The following is a 20,561-nucleotide window of genomic DNA, read 5'->3' as shown; positions in this document are numbered from 1 at the left end:
TTTAGTGTACAATAGAACCATATAATTAATGATACTGTAATTAGTTTGGGGTAATCAACTACAGCCATTTCCTGTTTTACACTGAATTTTATTAACTAACACTGGCAAATGCTTACGTCAATTTGTAATGCTTTTTGTTAAAGGATACATCAGTAAATATGTGTAATGAATTCAACTGAGTCACAGACGCACTTCTTCAACCGACACACGGGGTACTACCCCTTAACACATGAACAACCTATGGTGGTGGACCACCAGGCTATCTACACTAATTACACGGGAATTAGCTACGACGGACCGGACCCTGGCCGGGGTCCGGGTCCACGTGTTGGTGACTCTTGTAGGACGTAGATTCTTCAGGATGAACAACAGCAGCCGGTCCCTCTCGGGACCCGGCTTTTATCCTCTGTGGCGGGGGTGGCTCCGCCCTTGGCCACGACCACCTTCTGGAATCCTCTAGCGGGTTCCCGGCCCTGACACGTGACCACCCCTAGCCCCCACCTGGGGGCCCTGTGTACACTTTACTGGTCACGTGTCCTTCGTGGTCAAGTGCCATGGCCCTTGGTAACCCCATTCCCATGGCCAGCACTCTCACACCCTATCCTGTAGGGGTCGGCACCGCACGCAGAGCGTGGTGCCACTCAGCACTGTCAGACAGCGCTCACCATGTCCCTCACCACACACAGAAACCCACACACTCACCACACACAGAAACCCACACACTCACCTCACACAGAGACCCACAGACTTCAACACACAGAGACACACAGACTCACCACACACAGACACACACACAGACCCACAAACTCACCACACACAGACACACACAGAGATCCACAGACTCACCACACACAGAGACCCAGAGACTCACCTCACACAGACACACACAGATACACACAGACACACACAGACTCACCACACACAGAGACCCACGGACTCACCTCACACAGACACACAGAGACTCACAGACTCACCACACACAGACACACACAGACACTCACAGACTCACCACACACAGACACACACAGACTCACCTCACACAGAGCCCCGTGTCGGCATCTTCAGGCTGAGTCGACCTTGAGGAGGCCCAGACAGGGTTCAGATTTTTCCCGCCATCGCCGCCATTCGCCCCGACCGGAAGCGGAAGTAGAAGCTGGGGGTGGAGGTGGGGGTCGCCGAAAGAGGCGGGGCGGGAGGCGGCTTCCGGGGGCGTGGTCTCGCACTGGGACGTCACTCGGAGGGGCGTGGCTGACAGCACCGGTGACGTCGCAATCACCACGTGCTTCCTCATAGTTCGAGACAGGAGTGAAGGAGACGGCCGCTTCTCAAATTTCAGCTGCTTCAGCTTCATCATCTTCGTCCAACTTCTGCTGAAGCCATCCGTGCCAAACCTTTGACGAGGTGAGTGTGTGGGCTAGTGGTGAGTGTGTGGGTCGGTGTTGTGGGCTCATGGTGTATGTGTGGGTCCGTGGTCAGTGTGTAGATCCATGTTGTGGGTTCGTGGTGAGTGTGTCAGTCCGTCTTGTAGGTTTGTGTTAAGTTTGTAGGTCCGTGTTGTGGGTTATTTGTGAGGCTGGGTCCGTGGTGAGGATGTGAGTCCATGTGAGTTTGTGGTGATAATGTGAGTCCGTGTTGTGAGTTCGTAGTGAGGATGGGGGTTCGTGGTGAGGATGGTGGGTTCCTGGTGGGGGGACGTGGGACAGTGGTGAGGATGTGAGTTCGTGTTGTGACTCTCTACACCATCTCCACCCCCCTCCCACCCCCCCACTCACAGCTTTCCACACAGAGACCTTGGGGACTGCTGCGTGAGCAAAGCCACTCTGAGCATCAGCACCATGGAGGTACGCATGGGCCCCTACACTCGACTTACTAACACCACCAGCACTTACGAACACCACTAGCACTTACGAACACCACCCACACTTACGAACACCACCCACACTTACAAACACCACCCACACTTACGAACGAGCTTCCATGAAATATATATTTGTTTAACATCGACTTACAACTCGCACTTGCGAACCGAACCGTGGAACGATCCTCCGCGAGATGGAGTGAGTGTTTGTGATGCCTGTACACTACTCTGTGGCACCACGGTGGCTATGAGATGTTAACAACCTCACTTGGTATACAGGAGGTCGTGGGTTTGACCCCGACCCTGAGGCCTACTGTTTATTTGAAGTCTGTGTAGAGGAGCCTACTCCAATATTGTTTTTGTGTGTGTGTATGTGCGTGTAGACGAGCCAAGCTGGAGCGAGAAGGAGGCAGGGAGTCTCTGACAACACGTGGAGCGCGCTGTCAGCAGCCGGCACCGGCCCTATCCGCAGTAAATCGCCTCGAGGTGAGAACAGCAGTGAGCAAACATATCCATCGTTGAATGGGGGGAAGTCACTACCGCCATTTTGCATGGGGGACTTGACGGTGGCCATGTTGCTTAGGGGACTTTATGGCAGCCATGTTGCACGGGTGACTTCATTTTGGCAATTTTGCATGGGGGATGTCACGGCAGCCATGTAGCATGGGGTACATTACTATGGCCATGTTGCATGGGGGACATCACTCTGGACATGTTATGTGGGGGATTTCACGGTGGCCATGATGCATGGCAGTCTATAGGATGGCCACGTTGCATGAGGGATATCACAGCGGCCATGTTGCATGGGGTTGTCATGGTGGCCATGTGACATGGGGGATGTCACGGCAGCAATGTTGCGTGAGGGATGTAACTTCGGCCATGTTGCAAGTGGGACTTTTTTGGCGTGGTAGAATCGTTACTCGGTATAACCTTCGTGGGGACTTTGTTCATTGCCTGTTGCTGATGATGAGATGTACAGTGACCCGCTGATTTTATTTTTGTTTGCTCAATTGCGATCACTCGTCCAGGTGTGTGTGTGTGGGGGAATGTTGGTGCGGTGATGTGTGCATTGTGCTGTGAGCCCATTGAGAGAGGTTCACTTCCCTGCCACGGCTCACGTCACAGACGAGTCGATGTATCAAATGCTAGCGGGCATCCTTCTAGGTCAAGCTACGCCTTAAATAAGTATGTCGTGTGGTGCGTGAACACCAGCATTGGGGAGACGAAATCATTCCGATCTTCGTAGTGGTCATATCTGCCTTTGATTTTTTGTCTTGTTGGCTTTAATCGGTGCTTATTCTTAGCTCTTTCGGTAAAGTCACCTTCAACGTGACTTTACCGAAAGAGCTAAGAATATGAATTACTGCAGTCACGAAAGCTTTAAATCAAAATTTAATAGGTGCTTGTTAACACTTGCTGCTACAATGACTAAAGGGTGGGATTTTCTTGTGTGTGTAAGTGTGGTTACTTGGGTAGCGGTGGTGTAGCTGTGCTTTGAATAACCGCAGGAGCCCCGGTTCGATTTCCGGCCACGGCCAACATCGGGAACGAGTGATGTTGAACCGATTCAAGGAACCTCTCCTTGAGCTCGCCCGAGCTGAAATGACTGCCTGCTGCGGTGTGTAAAACATCGGCACTGGGGAAGACAAAAGCAGGCCAGGGGTGTACCCCGGGGCCACATCGCCACCACCGCGACGGTGTGGCGGTCTCAATAGGCGCTCGCCAATCACGTTTCACTTGTCCGTTGCTTGTACCCATCATCATCGTCATCGTCGTCGTCATCATCGTCACCGTCTTTCCCCCACCAACCCACTCTCTTTGTCCTCAGGTGCTGGAGCTGGTGTGAGGGGCCGCCCGCTGCAACGGCACTTTGCGCGGGGACCGGCCCGCGGCACCGTACGACGCACAACCCCGCCGCGTTCTTGGGTTCTTTCGGTAAAGTCACCACCATGTAGAATGAGAATAAAATAATAAAATAAAATAACACAATAAAATTCTCACAACGTTTCGGCCACAACACAAGTGGCCTTCTTCAGGTGAAAGGAACAGACCTGTAGGGACGACACATTCATTGAAGCTCTGTCGGCCCGACAGGTTTGTTCCTTTCACCTGAAGAAGGCCGCTTGTGTTGTGGCCGAAACGTCGTGAGAATTGTATTGTGTTATTTTATTTTATCAATTTATTATTTTATTCTCATTCTACGTGGTGGTGACTTTACCGAAAGAACCAAGGAAGATGAATCCTTGCAGTCACGAAAGCTTCAAATCGAAACCCCTCCGCGGTCGAGCGGTGGGCACCGCCCACCGCCCGACCGCTCGACCACCGGCACAAACCAAGCCCGCCCCCCCGCATCACACGAAGACGTTTCCGCGAAACACAGCGGGATCTCGCCCTAGACATTGGGACGTCGGTTTCTTTCCGTGTCGTGTCTACGCAGCTGACGTCTACAACGCGGTCAAGATGGACATTTTTATTGTAAACCACGGGTAAGCGGAAACGCGGAGGGCAGCGATGGACCGAGCGCTTTACGACGCAGCGAGCCCTCCGGACGGGCGCATGCCCCACAGAATCAGATTCCGATTTAAAGCTTTCGTGACTGCAAGGATTCATCTTCTTTGGTTCTCTCGGTAAAGTCACCACCACGTAGAATGAGAATAAAATAATAAATTGATAAAATGAAATAACACGATAAAATTCTCACGACATTTCGGCCACAACACAAGCGGCCTTCATCAGGTGAAGGGACGAGACTGTATGGAGGACAGCGCTGGAGCGAACACAGCCACGCTCACCTGATGAAGGCCGCTTGTGTTGTGGCCGAAACGTCGTGAGAATTTTATTGTGTTATTTTATTTGATCAATTCTATTATTTTATTCTCATTCTACGTGGTGGTGACTTTAACCGAAAGAACCAAAGAAGAGAATCAGATTCATATTCTTAGTTCTTTCGGTAAAGTCACGTTGAAGGGAAACAACAAAATAATAAAATAAATAAGCGATCTTTTTTATTTATATATATTTTATTATTTTGTTGTTTCCCTTCAACGTAACTTTACCGAAAGAACTAAGAATATGAATTACTGCAGTCACGAAAGCTTTAAATCAAAATAGAATCAGATTCGTTCATCAGGATGATTATTTATACACGGGAGGTATCCCATCGTTAATTTTTTGTTTTATATATATTTACAATTGTTAACAAATACGTAGAGTTTGATGAGACAAGTTGCCACTTACACGTGCCCGCGGCTTAATTTGTGTTTTCGATTCTATTTTGCCTTCTGAAAAAGAAATCTGCCCAACGAACCCCCCCAACAGGGAGTCCGTGCACCCCGGGTTAGGAGGCACTGCTGTGCACTGTAATTCCTGGTTTTACTCTATCATTCCGTACGATTGGCGCTGTGTCCGCATAAGTACATTAGACACACGCACGCACACACACCAATACGTGCGCTGTTTGAAATTGAAAATGTAATCGAGGCGGGTTTTTACATGTAAGTAAAAAAAAAGATACATTATTATTAGCATCAATGCAGATTAAAAAAAACACGTACGCACAGAATCTCTGTTCGAGTCGACATACGTGATCAAACACAAACTCGTCCGTCTGTCAGCTGGTCTAACGTGTCAGTGAGGAGGACCGGGTGTCGGTCACGCACACGAGAGTCGAGTCAGCCCTGGGGCGCCTCGCTCCCTGCCGCGAGCCACCATGGGGAGCCGTGGCATCGAGCGTGCGGCGTACGGGGGGGACCCGATGGCCCCTTGACCCCCGTACTCTTTGGTTCTATTCGGTAAAGTCACCACGTAGGTAAAAAAATAAAACAACAAAAATCACGACGTTTCGGCCATGATACAAGCGGCCTTCATCAGGTGAAGGGATCAGGCTGTCTCGAGGACAGCGCTGGAGTGGAACAGCCACGCTCAGACCGCGGACCTTTAAGCTTAAAGGTCCCTTCACCTGATGAAGGCCGCTTGTGGTGTTGTGGCCGAAACGTCGTGATTTTTGTTGTTTTATTTTTTGACCTACGTGGCTTTACCGAATAGAACCAAAGAGTATGGATCCTTGCAGTCACGAAAGCTTCAAATCTAGAATTCCTTGACCCGTATCGGTCAAAAATAACTTCCGTCACTGAAATACGACGCGACTCAAGATGCGTTAAACACGCCTTCCCCAAACTTCACAATGTTTTCAAAATCAAATAGTTTGGTGGTGGTGGTGGTGGAGGAGCCCACGTTGGCCTTTGGGCGCGTGTGCTTTCTCGGAGGCGCGTATTGAAGCAGACTCATCGCAACAAAGTGAACTTGGTTCTGTCTCTCACTGTTCAAATAAACCTACCATTAAAATTATGGACTGATCATTTCTTTGTCAGTGGGCAAACCTACAAAATCAGCAGGGCATCAAATACTTTTTTCCCTCACTGTATACACACACACATATACACACACATATATACACGGCTGGTTGGGTGGGTGAGTGGGGTGTTTGTTTTTGGCATCATCCGAGCAAGTGCTTTGGCGCGCGGCAGTCACACACACAAAAGACAAAAGATCCCCCGTGTAGCCTTAACAGACTGTAGGGGCAAGTGCTGTTAGCGAGCAGCACCTATGAAGACCGGCACGGCACACGAGGGGGTGGGTGGCCAGCACCACGCCCGACCGCCTTTGTCTTTCTCTCCGGGCGGCGCACGATTCTGCTCGCAGCTCCTCACTCACTCTCAGAACTCATCAATTGTATTCGCGCGGCTCTTAGCTTCTCGCATCTCTTATCGCTCATCGAAATCCTTGACTCTGCAAAGCGACTTAAACTATCAGGGTAAATGTAGAATGAAACTTTCAGCGACGCTGTCGGTCAGCACCTAGCAACACATCACCCCTCTCCTCTGCAAGACTAAGTTGCATGATCCTTTGTCCTTGCTTATATGTGAAACGACTTCGTGATATATAAAAAAATCACGACTTCGTGATATTTTAAATATTTTTTTATTCACAGTCTGTTCAAGGCTACACGGGGGATCTTTGTCTTTGTGTTGGGTGCTAACAGCACTTGCCCCAACATTCTGTTCAGGCTACACGGGGGATCTTGGTCTGTGTTAGGTGCTCACTAACAGCACTTGCCCTAACAGTCTGCTCAGGTTATACGGGGGATCTTTGTCTTTGTGTTGGGTGCTAACAGCACTTGCCCCAACATTCTGTTCAAGGCTACACGGGAGATCTTTGTCTTTGTGTTAGGTGCTCGCTAACAGCACTTGCCCCAACAGTCTGTGTGTGTGTACACTGTGTGTGTGTACACTCTGTGTGTGTACACTGTGTGTGTGTATACTGTGTGTGTGTCCACTCTGTGTACACTGTGTGTGTATACACTGTGTCTGTGTGTACACTGTGTGTGTGTCCACTCTGTGTGTGTCCACTCTGTGTGTGTGTACACTGTGTGTGTGTGTACACTGTGTGTGTACACTGTGTGTGTGTGTACACTGTGTGTACACTGTGTGTGTGTACACTGTGTGTGTGTACACTGTGTGTGTGTTTACACTGTGTGTGTGTAGTGGGAGGCACAGGTGGTGCATTGGCCAGTCATCTCAGTCAGTCGACCCATGGCATCTTTTCATCAATTTATTATTTTCAATTTATTATTTTTACTTGTTACGAATTTTATTAAAATGTTAATTTATTATTTTTATCTTTAATTCTGTTTATTTTTTGTTTTCTACCTACGTGACTTTACCGAAAGAACCAGGAATATGGTAGCGCATTCTCAAATTTGTTGCAGAGGTTTAAGGTTCAAACCCGACAGGCACACCTGCCCACCCCAGTAACATTCACCACAATATGCGCAGTCTGCTTAACAGCGGATGTCAAACATAGTATTGTGTCACCCAAAACGCACAGGTCATATTGCGTGTTGGTGTCACGGTCAAAATTGTGGTAATTCCAGTAACATTATCCAGAATCTCCACAAGGGAGATGACGCGTCAATGATCGCCCCCTTACCGACAGACTCATGCCCACGTGCAGGCCGGTGTAGGGCCACCTTGTGCCACACAGGGGCAGCTGCCACTTAGGGGCACCCTTCGATTGTTTGGGATGAGATTCGATACGAAACACCGAGTAGGCAAGCGACTTATGAGTGCAAATATGTTGTGTATAACGTAGTGAATCGATAATAGAAGTTTTTGGGTTTCATCGCATAAATATATAAATGTTGTGTCGTTAAAACCCGCCACCACCCGACACAGCCAACTAGTAAGGGTTGTCACGTAAACAGAACGTGCCAATTCGTCACTAGCACAGCACGAGTGTATAGTGTAGTGTATAGTGTAGTGTATATAGTAGTGTATAGTGTAGTATATAGTAGTGTATAGTGTAGTGTATATAGTAGTGTACTAGCACAGCACTAGCGTGTAGTGTATAGTGTAGTGTATAGTATTGTGTAGTGTATAGTTTATGGTACTAGCACAGCACTAGTGTGTAGTGTATAGTGTAGTGTATAGTGTAGTGTACTAGCACAGCACTAGTGTGTAGTATAGTGTAGTGTATAGTAGTGCATAGTGTAGTGTAGAGTAGTTTAGTGTAGTGTACTAGCATAGCACTAGTGTGTAGTGTAGTGTATAGTGTAGTGTTCTAGCACAGCACTAGTGTGTAGTGTAGTGTATAGTGTAGTGTATAGTATATTGTACTAGCACAGCACTAGTGTGCAGTGTAGTGTTTAGTGTACTAGCACAGCACTAGTGTGTAGTGTAGTGTACTGTGTAGTGTATAGTGTAGTGTACTAGCACAGCACTAGCGTGTAGTGTAGTGTATTGTGTAGTGTATAGTGTAGTGTAGAGTAGTGTATAGTGTAGTGTACTAGCACAGCACTAGTGTGTAGTGTAGTGTATAGTGTAGTGTACTCGCACAGCACTAGTGTGTAGTGTAGTGTATTGTGTAGTGTATAGTGTAGTGTACTAGCACAGCACTAGTGTATAGTGTAGTGTACTGTGTAGTGTATAGTGTAGTGTACTAGCACAGCACTAGTGTGTAGTGTAGTGTATAGCATAGTGTATAGGGTAGTGTAGAGTAGTGTAGTGTATAGTGTAGTGTACTAGCACAGCACTAGTGTGTAGTGTAGTGTATAGTGTAATGTATAGTTTAGTGTATAGTGTAGTGTACTAACAGAGCACTAGTGTGTAGTGTATAGTGTAGTGTACTAGCACAGCACTAGTCTGTAGTGTAGAGTAGTGTAGTGTATAGTGCAGTGTATAGTGTAGTGTATAGTGTAGAGTATAGTGTAGTGTACTAGCACAGCATGTGTAGTGTAGAGTAGTGTATAATGTAGTGTATAGTGTAGTGTATAGTAGTGTAGTGTATAATAGTGTATAGTGTAGAGTAGTGTATAGTGCAGTGTACTAGCACAGCACTAGTGTGTAGTGTATAGTGTAGTATATAGTGTAGTGTACTAGCACAGCACTAGTGTAGTGTATAGTGTAGTGTAGAGTAGTTTAGTGTATAGTGTAGTGTACTAGCACAGCACTAGTGTGTAGTGTAGTGTATAGTAGTTTATAGTGTAGTGTAATAGCACAGCACTAGTGTGTAGTGTAGTGTATAGTATAGTGTAGAATAGTTTAGTGTATAGTGTAGTGTACTAGCACAGCACTAGTGTGTAGTGTAGTGTATAGTGTAGTGTACTAGCACAGCACTAGTGTGTAGTGTAGTGTATAGTGTAGTGTACTAGCACAGCACTAGTGTGTAGTGTAGTGTGTAGTGTATAGTGTAGTGTACTAGCACAGCACTAGTGTGTAGTGTAGAGTAGTGTAATGTATAGTGTAGTGTACTAGCACAGCACTAGTGTGTAGTGTATAGTGTAGTGTATAGTGTAGTGTAGAGTAATGTATCGTGTAGTGTACTAGCACAGCACTAGCGTGTAGTGTAGTGTATAGTGTAGTGTACTAGCACAGCACTCGTGTGTAGTGTAGTGTATAGTGTAGTGTATAGTGTACTAGCACAGCACTAGTGTGTAGTGTAGTGTATAGTGTAGTGTAGAGTAGTGTATAGTGTAGTGTATAGTGTAGTAGTGTGTAGTGTAGTGTATTTCATACAGCTGCGGGGACATGCCCCTTGCACTGCACACAATTTTTATAATCATGTAATGACTGGCTCCGACACGGTAAAGACTTGAAGTTTGTTTATTAATAAATATTCGGCACAGACTTGTTCCTCTATCTCTCTCTCTCTCTGCGGATGTCCACCCGCGCTCACCCCGCTCACCAACACGCCGCCGGCTGACGGCGCGCTGGGGAGCGGCTGAGCGGCTGGAGGTCTCGCCGCCACGTGGCCGGCGGAGATGGCGGGGCAACAGCAGCGATGGGGAGCTCCTCTCGATCTTCAACACCGACCCCTAACGTTGCTGTGCCCCCGGCTTATATTCGCTCCGCGGAGGCTAAGCCCCGCCTCTGGCCACGCCCCTCTTGGAACCTTCGGGAACGTTTCAGAGGCTTCCCTGGTGGATCCTTTCACCCAGATGTAATACCCACTATAGATAAACACAGCCTGTATAAGGTAATTCAGTTCGATCCTCCACACATTTCGAACCGCTTTTAATGAACGCACGCCCAGTGTCAATTGTGGCATTCGGCAAAGGTAACTTTAAACCTAATGTCAAAATAATTAACGTCCACAAACAAACGGTAACCATCGAACGAGGAAGGACACCAGTTCAATCCCTGGTTGGGGGCTGACTCAGCCCAACATGTCTACAACAACTCCACGTCCGAGGCCCGAACGCAAAAAGACGGAAACCTCCCCAGGGTTCCACGTGGAGACCTGGGGACACTTGGAGGCATTTTGACACCACTCACCACCCCCGCACGGTGCGATGCTGAGACGCTTGGAGCAGGCCGCACACACCCCCCTCCATCCTCCCCTTCCTCCCTCCCCCCTTCCCTCCCACCCCTCTCTCCCCTCCCTCCTCCCCTCCCTCCCTTCCACCCCTCCCCTCCCTCCCACCCCTCTCTTCCCTCCCTATCTCCCTCACCCACTGCTCGTCCCTCCTGACCCCCCCCTCCCGAATTGATGATACGGGTTCCATCTCAGCGTCATTGCCTGTCGCAGTTGCTCCATCCACTCACGCCCCCTCCGACCCCTCTCCCCGCCCCCCCCTGCACCCCCTCCCTCCGCCCTCCCTCCTCCTCCCCCTCTCTCCACCCCTCCCCCCGCTCCACCCACCCTCCTCCCTCCGCCTCCTCTATAACCCCCCCTCCCCCAACTCTGCTCCCTCCACCTCTCCCCCCGCGCCCCGCCGTGCCCCCCCCGGCGTGTCTCCATGCCTCCTCCGTCGGGTTGAAGTGGACGTTCCGCCCCCGGCTGGCGAGCTCCTGTAGCTCCCGTCGCCTCTCGACAGAACTCCGATGCCGCGAGAACTGCTCCCTCAAGAACACCTCGCGCTCCATCGCAACCCTCGCCTGCTCCACCGCCTCCCTCTGCCTCACCCGTGAGTCCCTCCTCGACTCCCTGTTGCCTCCGGCCCCGCCGCTGACCCCCCGCCCCCGGCCCTCCCTGTCCGGCGGCCGCTGCTGCCCCCTGTCGGCGTCAATCAGCTGCCTTAGCCTGTCCGAGATGTCGGAGATCCTCCCGCGGTTGACTTCTCCTCCTCGACCTCGGCCCCTCTCCATGGCCGGCGGTTGTCACCGGTCGGATTCTTGCTCGGCCCCTCCTGTGCCGTCACAGCAACCATCGCGGCCGTCATCGCCTCCAACACCGTCACCTCTGCGTGGGTCTCTGTAGGTCTCTGTGAGTGTGCTGGTTTCTGTGGCTCTCTGTGGGTCTCTATCAGTGACGTGCGGTGAGGTCAATGGCTGGGGGAGGCACTGGCTGGTGTCAGAGCCAGATTCAGACACTGAGGGGGGCGTGGCCTCACTGATGTGGGCGTGGCCTCACTGAGGGGGCGTGTTAGACACGTCCCCCTCAGTGAGGCAGATGTGAGAGCTGCCTCCCCTGGTGCTTTTTCATTGCAGTTTCACGACGAGACCAGCGGCCCTACATATCTTTATACACACACGTGAAATAAGTTACCTGGAGTATGGAAGGCGAGGACATGAAATGAAGGGGTCTACAAACATTACATTGGTGACATACTGAGATAGTAACAAGCACGCGCTTTTTGCCCACGCTCCATCCAGTTACTGAGGGGTTGCGCAATCAGAGGGGAGGCTGAGCTCGTCGCTGCCTCACCACTCGTCTCTTCCTGTATTTGCAGCGGAGCTCCGCAAATTTGGCGATTTTGACTCTAAAAATGATTGGAATCGTACAGAAATTACATTCATAACACACATCAGTGGAAAAATCTTAATATTTATTTTATTGGATTATTCTTTATTTTTACTTTTCGTAACAGCTGTTTTCATTGAAGTATCACAGGTGAGGCTCTGCCTCCCTTGCCTCCCCTGACCGCACGTCCCTGGTCTCTATGAGTGTGAGTTTCTGTGGGAATGAGTCTCTGTGGGTAGCAGTGGGTCTCTATGAGTGTGGGTTTCTGTGGGTATGGGTCTCTGTGGGTAGTAATGGGTCTCTATGAGTGTGGGTTTCTGTGGATATGGGTCTCTGTGGGTAGTAATGGGTCTCTATGAGTGTGGGTTTCTGTGGGAATGGGTCTCTGTGGGTAGCAGTGGGTCTTTATGAGTGTGGGTTTCTGTGGGTATGGGTCTCTGTGGGTAGCAGTGGGTGTCTATGAGTGTGGGTTTCTGTGGGTATGGGTCTCTGTGGGTAGCAGTGGGTGTCTATGAGTGTGGGTTTCTGTGGATATGGGACTCTGTGGGTAGCAGTGGGTCTCTATGAGTGTGGACATTTGTGAGCATGGGTCTCTGTGGGTAGCAGTGGGTCTCTATGAGTGTGGGTTTCTGTGGGTATGGGTCTCTGTGGGTAGCAGTGGGTCTCTATGAGTGTGGGTTTCTGTGGGTATGGGTCTCTGGGTAGCAGTGGGTCTCTATGAGTGTGGGTTTCTGTGGGTATGGGTCTCTGTGGGTAGCAGTGGGTCTCTATGAGTGTGGGTTTCTGTGGGTATGGGTCTCTGTGGGTAGCAGTGGGTCTCTATGAGTGTGGGTTTCTGTGGGTATGAGTCTCTGTGGGTAGCAGTGGGTCTCTATGAGTGTGGGTTTCTGTGGGAATGGGTCTCTGTGGGTTGCAGTGGGTCTCTATGAGTGTGGGTTTCTGTGGGTATGGGTCTCTGTGGGTAGCAGTGGGTCTCTATGAGTGTGGGTTTCTGTGGGTATGGGTCTCTGTGGGTAGCAGTGGGTCTCTATGAGTGTGGGTTTCTGTGGGTATGGGTCTCTGTGGGTAGCAGTGGGTCTCTATGAGTGTGGGTTTCTGTGGGTATGAGTCTCTGTGGGTCGCAGTGGGTCTCTATGAGTGTGGGTCTCTGTGGGTATGGGTCTCTGTGGGTAGCAGTGGGTCTCTATGAGTGTGGGTTTCTGTGGGTATGGGTCTCTGTGGGTAGCAGTGGGTCTCTATGAGTGTGCGTCTCTGTGGGTATGGGTCTCTGTGGGTAGCAGTGGGTCTCTATGAGTGTGGGTTTCTGTGGGTATGGGTCTCTGTGGGTAGCAGTGGGTCTCTATGAGTGTGGGCATTTGTGAGCATGGGTCTCTGTGGGTAGCAGTGGGTCTCTATGAGTGTGGGTTTCTGTGGGTATGGGTCTCTGTGGGTAGCAGTGGGTCTCTATGAGTGTGGGTTTCTGTGGGTATGGGTCTCTGTGGGTAGCAGTGGGTCTCTATGAGTGTGGGTTTCTGTGGGTATGGGCCTCTGTGGGTAGCAGTGGGTCTCTATGAGTGTGGGCATTTGTGACCATGGGTCTCTGTGGGTAGCAGTGGGTCTCTATGAGTGTGGGTTTCTGTGGGTATGGGTCTCTGTGGGTAGCAGTGGGTCTCTATGAGTGTGCGTCTCTGTGGGTATGGGTCTCTGTGGGTCTTTGTAAGTATGGGTCTCTGTGAGTGTGGGCATTTGTGAGCATGGGTGTGGGGCCTTACGTGGTGAAATGAAAATTATCGTGAGGCGATGTATGATGATTATGCGTAATCTAAACTGTTTTTTGTGTGTATACATAAACTGTATATCATGTATATATGAACTGTATATTATGTATATATAAACTGTATATTACGTGTATATAAACTGTCCGCACCAGGGACAGCTCCAAGCGAGGAGTGAGGAGCACGCTGGGGCCTTCTTGGCGTTGATTCAGCGACGGAGAGCCGTGGGGAGGGAGGGGGTGAGATGGGGAGAGATGAGAGAGGGACATCGAAAGAGAGAGATGAAACATCTCCTGCTGCTACTTTTGCTGCGTCTCCCCTTAAACTCATACAGGAGACTACACATTATAGTGGTAGGACACAGTACTACTACTACACAGTACTACTACTACACAGTACTACTACTACACAGTACTATTACACAGTACTACTACACAGTACTACTACTACACAGTACTATTACACAGTACTACTACTACACAGTACTACTACACATCACTACTACACAGTACTACTACTACACAGTACTACTACCACACAGTACTACTACACAGTACTATTACTACACAGTACTACTACTACACAGTACTACTACTACACAGTACTACTACACAGTACTACTATTAAACAGTACTACTACTACTATACAGTACTACTACTACACAGTACTATTACTACACAGCACTACTACACAGTACTACTACTACACAGTACTACTACTACACAGTACTATTACTACACAGTACTACTACTACACAGTACTACTACACAGTACTACTACTACACAGTACTATTACTACACAGTACTACTACTACACAGTACTACTACACAGTACTATTACTACAGAGTACTACTACACAGTACTACTACTACACAGTACTACTACACAGTATTACTACTACACAGTACTACTACACAGTACTACTACACAGTACTATTACACAGTACTATTACTACACAGTACTACTACACAGTACTACTACACAGTACTACTACTACTACACAGTACTACTACTACACAGTACCATTACTACACAGTACTACTACACAGTACTATTACACAGTACTACTACTACACAGTACTACTACACAGTACTATTACACAGTACTACTACACAGTACTACTACTACACAGTACTACTACACAGTACTATTACACAGTACTACTACACAGTACTACTACTACAGAGTACTACTACTACACAGTACTACTACACAGTGCTATTACACAGTACTACTACACAGTACTATTACTACACAGTACTACTACCCAGCACTACTACACAGTACTACTACTACACAGTACTACTACTACTACACACGCCAGCTCGTGACGTCTACTTAGTAACACTTGGCCTGCTGAGTCTCTGTTTCTGTCTCTGTCTCTCTCTGTGTCTGCCTCTCTCTCTGTGTCTCTCTGTCTGTCTCTTTCTCTATCCCTGTGTCTCTCTCTGTGTCTCTCTCTGTCTCTTTCTCTATCCCTGTGTCTCTCTCTGTGTCTCTCTCTCTGTCTGTCTCTTTCTCTATCCCTGTGTCTCTCTCTGTCTGTCTCTTTCTCTATCCCTGTGTCTCTCTCTGTCTGTCTCTTTCTGTATCCCTGTGTCTCTCTCTGTGTCTCTCTGTCTGTCTCTTTCTCTATCCCTGTGTCTCTCTCTGTATGTCTCTTTCTCTATCTCTGTGTCTCTCTCTGTGTCTCTCTTTGTCTGTCCTTTTCTCTATCCCTGTGTCTCTCTCTGTGTCTCTCTCTCTGTCTGTCCCTTTCTCTATCCCTGTGTCTCTCTCTCTCTCTGTCTGTCCCTTTCTCTATCCCTGTCTCTCTCTCTCTCTTTCTCTATCCCTGTGTCTCTCTCTGTGTCTCTCTCTCTCTCTGTCTCTTTCTCTATCCCTGTGTCTCTCTGTGTCTCTGTCTGTCCCTTTCTCTATCCCTGTGTCTCTCTCTCTGTCTGTCTCTTTCTCTATCCCTGTGTCTCTCTCTCTCTGTCTGTCCCTTTCTCTATCCCTGTGTCTCTCTCTCGGAGGCGACGACGAGATGGTGACGACGATGGACGTGAGTAGCACGACGGGCAATCATCCCACTTCCCAGCAACAGCCACGAGGTCCCACACAGGGGCCCCTCCTGGACTCTCAGCGAGGCCACGCCCCTCCCCGGCCACGCCCTCCTTCTGGAACCTGCGAGCGCCCTTCCCGATTGGCTCCCTCTGTGACTTTTATCCGAGATGTCCCCCTCTCAAGTTTCTACCGTGGCCTGCAGGCGTCAGTAGTGGCGTCGCAGGCAGCGCTATGCCACGCCACTCGCAAAGGTTAAAGCTGAGTACTTAACAATAATGACATTTTGATTTAAAGCTTTCGTGACTGCAGGGATTTATATTCTTGGTTCTTTCGGTAAAGCCACCTGCACGTAGAAGGGAAACAATAAAATAATAAAAATATAAAACAATAAAATTCTCACGAAGTTTCGACTGCAACACGAGCAGTCATCATCAGGTGTTTCCCTTCTACGTGACTTTTACCGAAAGAACCAAGAATAATAATGACATTGCCAGGCATCTTAATTTCTTTGGGAGTACTCCCTCGGTGATTTAATATTGCTCGAAATAGATTGGTTTAATGTGGTTCATTAAGGTCCAGGTAATGACTACGCTTGCTGTACGAGTTACAAATCTGTTATGAGTGGCTAATGCTGATTTGTTTTTACGTGGATTAAATGCACACAGCAGCCAGTGCAAAGGCGTTTTTTTGTACAAATACATTTTGAAGTATATATAGTATGGCCAATTTAAACACTGCATAAAACAAATTATAAGATTAATGCCTTTTAATGTTAATGAATGCAAAGGAAAAAAGATCAAAACACAGTGTTTAACCATTCGGTCTCTGATACATTTAATGTTTAGTTATGAAATCGGCTCAAATCTATCAATATATCAATAGTTACAATTCCTGTAAGTTTTAAACTATTATACACTGCAAGTACATCAAGTGAAGGTTGGTTGAATACTGTAGTTAAAATTTTTGAAGATTTTGGTTGAGGTTTTATTTTGAACAGTACAATCGTGTTCATCAACCAATCAACAGAGAGCCGCTCTATGGGTATCTCGGTAAAGTCAAGTAGGTAATAAAATAATTTAAATTAAAACAACATTTTATCTTATACCTACTACGTAACTTTACCGAAAGAAACTAAGAGTGTGGATCCCTGCAGTCACGAAAACTTCAAGTCGAGATTATTATTATTGTTGCTGATACAGCTGACCCTGGACTTTCAATATCCCGGGAAAGGATTCGAGACTTCCCCGGACGTCGGCAAACGCGAACTTACCAGGAAGAGAAACCGGGACAGGTGGCAACTCCAAGTGGAGCGCCCCGCGACAATTACCGACCGCGCGCGCGGTCGGAGCGAGCGACTGGCGGCGCGTGGGCGGGGCTTGGTGACCCACCCGGACTGTACCACCCCGCTGGACGTTGTGGGGGGGGGGGCTGGCAGTGCCCTGCCCGACAATGGGTCTCGGTGGTCACAATTTACATTTAGAGATGGGATCGGCCAAGTTCGGCTTCCCCCCCACCCCCCACCGCCCACCGCCGCACCCCCTCCACTTTGTATCGGATACGGTGAGTTCAGCTCCTGGCTAAGTGACTCAGTGCCCAGGTCGACTGCCGCCACTCTGCTGCGTCATTAAAATCGTAAGCCCGGCCAGGTTCAAGTCCTGCTCTGGAGAGGGGGTGGTGTTGACTCAGCCCATCATCATCATCATGCCTCGGTGGGAGTGGTCGATAAAATAGGTACCTATTAGGTGGCACGTGACTAGTAGCCACCAGGGCCATAGAAAGATGCGGGCTGGATGTTTTATGCCGGGTGAACAATTATGATGCCGGATCATCGACGCATGCAGAGAGAATCGAAGCCCCGGGCAAATTGTAGCTCGTGGCGAGCGGACACCGTGGACCCTAGCGACTGGGTCGCGACTGATTAATGAAAAGATTGTGGGGTCATTAGGAAGGATCACAGGGAGGTGGTGAGGATGGGTCTGGTAGGACGGGGAAGTGGGAATTGGAGCGAGTGGACAGTGTGGGGGAGGGGTTCATTGGGGTCTTGGTTTTGTGGGGGGGGGGGAGGTATGGGCGAGGCGGGGGGGGCTGTAAACAGCCCTGAACCAGTGGTGGAAACTCCACATTACTATGGTGGGGGGCGAGTAACCCCACGGATTATCAAACCCGGAGATCTGCGTTGGGTCTTTCACATCCACTACCACCTATGGGCACACGACCCTGCCACGTGGGGGCGGACCCTGCCACGTGGGGGGGCGGACCCTGTCACGTGGGGTGGGGGGCGGACCCTGCCACGTGGGGGCGGACCCTGCCACGTGGGGGAGGACCCTGCCACGTGGGGGGGGCGGACCCTGCCACGTGATGCGCGTTCGGTCGACCTCACGGCCACATCGCGTCACTGTGTCACGTGAGAACTTTGTGCTATAGAGTCACTAAATATACTGTTATAGAGTCACTAAATATACTGTTATAGAGTCACTATTAATACTGTTATAGAGTCACTATTAATACTGCTATAGTCACTAATAATACTGTTATAGAGTCACTATTAATACTGTTATAGAGTCACTATTAATGCTGTTATAGTCACTATTAATACTGTTATAGAGTTACTATTATTACTGCTATAGAGTGACTATTAATACTGTTATAGAGTCACTATTAATACTGTTATACAGTGACTATTAATACTGCTATAGAGTCACTATTAATGCTGTTATAGAGTCACTATTAATACTGCTATAGAGTCACTATTAATACTGTTATAGAGTCACTATTAATACTGTTATAGAGTCACTATTAATACTGTTATAGAGTCACTATTAATACTGTTATAGAGTCACTATTAATACTGCTATAGAGTCACTATTAATACTGTTATAGAGTCACTATTAATACTGTTATAGAGTCACTAATAATACTGTTATAGAGAGACTATTAATACTGTTATAGAGTCACTATTAATACTGCTATAGAGTCACTATTAATACTGTTATAGAGTCACTATTAATACTGTTATAGAGTCACTATTAATACTGTTATAGAGTCACTATTAATACTGCTATAGAGTCACTATTAATACTGTTATAGAGTCACTAATAATACCGTTATAGAGTGACTATTAATACTGTTATAGAGTCACTATTAATACTGCTATAGAGTCACTATTAATACTGTTATAGAGTCACTATTAATACTGTTATAGAGTCACTATTAATACTGTTATAGAGTCACTATTATACTGCTATAGAGTCACTATTAATACTGTTATAGAGTCACTATTAATACTGCTATAGAGTCACTATTAATACTGCTATAGAGTCACTATTAATACTGTTATAGAGTCACTATTAATACTGATATAGAGTCACTATTAATAATGCTATAGAGTCACTATTAATACTGCTATAGAGTCACTATTAATACTGCTATAGAGTCACTATTAATACTGCTATAGAGTCACTATTAATACTGTTATAGAGTCACTATTAATACTGTTATAGAGTCACTATTAATACTGTTATAGAGTCACTATTAATACTGTTATAGAGTCACTATTAATACTGTTATAGTCACTATTAATACTGCTATAGAGTGACTTAATACTGCTATAGAGTCACTATTAATACTGCTATAGAGTGACTATTGATACTGCTATAGAGTCACTATTAATACTGTTATAGAGTCACTATTAATACTGTTATAGAGTCACTATTAATACTGCTATAGAGTGACTATTAATACTGTTATAGAGTCACTATTAATACTGTTATAGAGTCACTATTAATACTGCTATAGAGTCACTATTAATACTGTTATAGAGTCACTATTAATACTGCTATAGAGTCACTATTAATACTGCTATAGAGTCACTATTAATACTGTTATAGAGTCACTATTAATACTGCTATAGAGTCACTATTAATACTGCTATAGAGTCGCTATTAATGCTGCTTTAGAGTCACTATTAATACTGTTATAGAGTCAATATTAATACTTCTATAGAGTGACTTAATACTGCTATAGAGTGACTATTGATACTGCTATAGAGTCACTATTAATACTGCTATAGAGTCACTATTAATACTGTTATAGAGTCACTATTAATACTGCTATAGAGTCACTATTAATACTGCTATAGAGTCACTATTAATACTGCTATAGAGTGACTATTGATACTGCTATAGAGTGACTATTAATACTGCTATAGAGTGACTATTAATACTGCTATAGAGTCACTATTAATACTGCTATAGAGTCACTATTAATACTGCTGTAGAGTGACTATTGATACTGCTATAGAGTCACTATTAATACTGTTATAGAGTCACTATAAATACCGCTATAGAGGGACTATTAATACTGCTATAGAGTGACTATTAATACTGTTATAGAGTCACTATTAATAATGCGATAGAGTGACTATTAATACTGTTATCGAGTCACTATTAATACTGCTATAGAGTCACTATTAATACTGCTATAGAGTCACTATTAATACTGCTATAGAGTCACTATTAATACTGCTATAGAATCACTATTAATACTGTAGAGTCGATATCTACTGCTATACAGTCAGCATGTACTACTGTACAGTCCATTAATACTGCTATACAGTCAGCATGTACTACTGTAGAGTCGATATCTAATGCTATAGAGTCAG

General features: G+C 47.1%; 1 long non-coding RNA gene across 1 annotated transcript; it reads left to right on the top strand.

Annotated features, from left to right (window-relative positions):
* Positions 1-1,660: 1,660 nt before the first annotated feature.
* LOC142917101 (uncharacterized) lies at positions 1,661-6,205 on the top strand. The gene is made up of 3 exons (XR_012936866.1): positions 1,661-1,841; positions 2,242-2,344; positions 3,687-6,205. It is a non-coding gene; the product is annotated as an uncharacterized LOC142917101 (long non-coding RNA).
* Positions 6,206-20,561: the final 14,356 nt, after the last annotated feature.

Source organism: Petromyzon marinus, unplaced genomic scaffold, assembly GCF_048934315.1.
Source record: "Petromyzon marinus isolate PM22_M1 ecotype Great Lakes invasive population unplaced genomic scaffold, UKy_Petmar_22M1.pri1.0 PM_G_Scaffold_41, whole genome shotgun sequence".
Classification (NCBI taxonomy): domain Eukaryota; kingdom Metazoa; phylum Chordata; class Hyperoartia; order Petromyzontiformes; family Petromyzontidae; genus Petromyzon; species Petromyzon marinus.
This window is presented reverse-complemented; position numbering and strand designations above follow the sequence as displayed.